We start from the raw sequence: 3,681 nt of genomic DNA on the forward strand, positions 1-3,681 counted from the left end.
AGGATCATTCTTTTCATCATGATTTCTATGCTTATTTAAATTTTCTGAATATTAAAAGTGTTTTCCAACTCAAGGCAATATATTTGGAGTGGAGATAATATGACTTCTCCCCTGTTAATTATATTTGGAGAATGCTAAGAGTATATTCTGGAGTTTACATAGATTAGTTTGGCATTGTTGAAGCTCAAAGTTATTTTAGAGTTGTTATAATGCTCTTTATGTGATTGCATTGCATAAAATATAATCTTTTCAAAGGTGCATATGTGTTTTAAAAAATTTCACTCTATCCAATATTAGTAGTAACATTTTACTGTGTGTTATGGTGATTTTAGGAATCTATATGTAGTTTGGTTTAGCCAAATAGACCTCCTGTTCAGTATAATTGCTCAGCCTGAGATCACTGTTCATTGGGCCGCGTAGTGCCAGCAGCGCGCAGCCCATTTCCTTTCCTTCGCCCCGCACGCAGCAGCTAGGCAAGCCGGCCTATTTTCGCACAGCCGCAGCCCACCTCGCAAGCCTCTTCTTTTTCTTATTTTTTTTCTTTCTCTGCCGCTGCCAACCGGGTCCCGCTTGTCATCTCCTCCAACCACTCGTGTTCATCACGAACACTGGAGCTACCGAACCCAAACCGAGATCGAATCGATCGATTCGATCGATCCTTTGCACTCCCACCTCCATATATATACCCCCCACGTCCGGCTTGTCTGATTTTTCGCCAAAATCGCAGTCTCCCGTGCCCTAGGTTGATTTCGCGATCTCGCCGGAGTTCCACCGCTGCTGACCTCCGCCGCCGTCGTTTCCGTCGCCTACAGTGGGTCCCAGCACCTCCTCTTGCCCCTGTTAATTTCGCCTTGATCTCCTCTATCGCCTTGACCCACTATCTTGCACAGGGGAGTACCGAACCGAGCGCAAGGACCTCGATCCGAAGATCACAGCCACCGCCCGAGCTCCAGCCACCCTCTGCCGTCAACCCCGTTCGCCACCGACGCCTCTAAGGACTTCTTCGAGACTGCATCCGAGCTCCGCGCCCCGTACGCTACCCTCCGGAGTCTCGAGACCACCGGAGCAGGCGCCACCATCGCCGCCCGAGCCGCCGCGCCGCTGTTTTGTCCAAGTCCGGCCGCCCCAGCCTCTGTTCTTCTCCGGTGAGCTGCCCTTAGCCGCCCAATCTCTCTCTAATGGTCCAGATTAAATCATGTTCTGTTTTTTCCTCTCGAATAGGTATGCGCTGTTTAGAGGCTGTCCGCTGTTTAGCCATCGCAGCGAACACCCTCCAGTCAATCAGCATGCGCCACGTGGCACATCCACAGTGCCGCGGCAGTTCTTCCTAGAACGCTTTTATGGCATAATTGTTCTTTGCAGATTCCATATCAAATCTTCATTTAGGTTTATCTTGAGATCCGTAACTCCAAATTCATCGATTCATTTTCCTGTGTACTCGTAGTGACCAGGAGAATATTCAAGAACAAAAGTTTCACATTTTTGAACAGTTCAAATTTGAATTCAAACTTCCGGAGGCCATATCTTTCAAACTGTTGATCCAAATTAGTTGATTCTTTTTGCATTGTGATCCTACCAGCATGTAGATAATATATACCTACTAATATGTTCTGTTATTTAAGTCTTTATTTGAATTCGTTGCTGTTTACTTTATTTTAGTGTTATGTGAGCATAGTTTATTTATCGTTGCCTCCGTTAATCGTATAGATTGTCCGGAGTGTGAAGCGGATCGGAATTAATCATTAGAGTACTTCAGCACCGTTCAAGGCAAGTTTGCACTTTTGATTTTGCTCATCATATATTCTGCTATGCAAGTATGATTTTGGTGCTATGATATATGCTTGGCCTGATATGTGTATCTCGTGTTATGTTTGGTATTGATTGTGTTATGTGATGGTGTGATCAAATTAGTATGGTAGACCTGGGCATGTGTCGAGTGATCCATGAAAGTTGTGAGTGTTTATAGCCGTGGGCTCGGGATTATTAACCAGGTGAATGCATCACTGGCAGAGCGCTCTATTGTCCCTAGAGAATGCGCCATTGACAGAGCGCACTTGAGGCGAGGTATAATTTTTGTAACTTAAATCAGGTGAACCCATCCTTGGCAGAGCGCTCTATTGTTCCTAGAGAATGCACCACTGACAGAGCACACTTGAGAGACTTCTGAAGTTCCTGTCATGTTTATTTAGAATCTTTGTGTTATCTTGGGCGAGTAAACTAGAGACGGTTGTGAGTTCAGGTAGTGGAGGTAGGTGAAGACATTCTTCTCCAAACTAACTTGTGTGTTTTGTTTGTCATACAATGCTTTGTGGAGGTAGGTTTGCTATATCATATTGTGTGATTTGCCAATACATTCAATGTATTTACCCTTTGTGGCTGCAACTTATCATGGATTTTCAGATGATCAGTGAGATAGAGTAGGGTCGCGAGTCTTCACTCAACATGTTCTCCAGTGGGCATTGATGGACTCATCGTTGATTATGCTACCTTTCCGCTATTATTATTGAATAAGTTAGCCATGTGCTATTTAGTTTGTAATAATTTATAAATTCTGGATCATACGTTATAGTAAATGATGCACTTGTTATTTGATATTCATATGTACTGTGTGTGCTAGCGAGTCGATCCAGGGACTAGCACAGTGAGCACAGAGACATCGAGTCTTATCAGATTCGAGTCGTTACAGATGGTATCAGAGCAGTGTGTTAACTGTAGGTCGTGACCCTAGAAAATGGATTAGAAAAGCCATAGGAGTGAAAAACTTACTTTACAACTTGTTGTCTACTTGTTAGTTCATACTCTTGTACTCATATCTTTACTTTTCAAATATAGATGACCCCTGAAATTATATTAGTGTTATTTAAGGAGTTTAGTTTGCAGACCACCATTCCTAAGTTGTGTTCGATAAACGATTTGCGGTAGTATGATGAGATCATATCTCTTGTGGATATGACCTTACCTGTAGGTTTTGCTTGTGTTGTGTGGTATGTCATATGTTTGGTTGGTCATTGCTTTCCGTGTTGTCTTATTTTGTGGATTGTTTGTATTATGCAATTGGGTGCTTTGATTGATCATATATGTGCTCTTCTGATTGATGTGATTACTTTAGGATAGTTTTGGTGACTTGTGTGAATTTAGTGTTTGTTTTTGTTGTTGTTGAAGTTTTAGTTGCTATCATGAGCATATGGGTAGTGTTTTTCCCCTTAGACCTATTTCTGTCTATATCTCACCCCTGCTTACCCATCAGATGCCACCAAGGCGTAACTCTAGAGGCAGTGGTTCAGGAGACAACAACAATAATGACATACCGCCATACATGCAGTAGCTGCTTCAGGGACAAACTCAGTTGATCCAGTTACTTGTTCAGAACCAGAACAACAACAACAACAACAATAATCCACCACCACCCCAAGTTGATGCACTTACTCGTTTCTTGAGGTTGAATCCTCGGAGGTTTTCTAGCACCCCTGAACCTATTGTGGCTGATGATTGGCTTCGCTCAGTTAATAGGAATTTGGAGACAGTTGGTTGCACTGATGCAGAGAGAGTGCGGTTTGCCTCTCATTTGTTAGAAGGACCAGCCGCAGCATGGTGGGACAATTACTTGATCACTTATCCTATTGCTACTATCACTTGGGCGCAGTTTCGGGCAGGTTTTCGCACCGCACATGTGTCTGCTGG

General features: G+C 43.4%; 1 long non-coding RNA gene across 1 annotated transcript; it reads left to right on the forward strand.

Annotated features, from left to right (window-relative positions):
* Window positions 1-589: 589 nt before the first annotated feature.
* On the forward strand, window positions 590-1,767 carry LOC147990477 (uncharacterized). Its single transcript, XR_015608721.1, has 3 exons — window positions 590-811; window positions 891-1,145; window positions 1,708-1,767. It is a non-coding gene; the product is annotated as an uncharacterized LOC147990477 (long non-coding RNA).
* Window positions 1,768-3,681: the final 1,914 nt, after the last annotated feature.

Source organism: Triticum urartu, chromosome 1A (genome assembly GCF_056163025.1).
Source record: "Triticum urartu cultivar PI428250 chromosome 1A, HENAU_Tu73, whole genome shotgun sequence".
Lineage (NCBI taxonomy): Eukaryota > Viridiplantae > Streptophyta > Magnoliopsida > Poales > Poaceae > Triticum > Triticum urartu.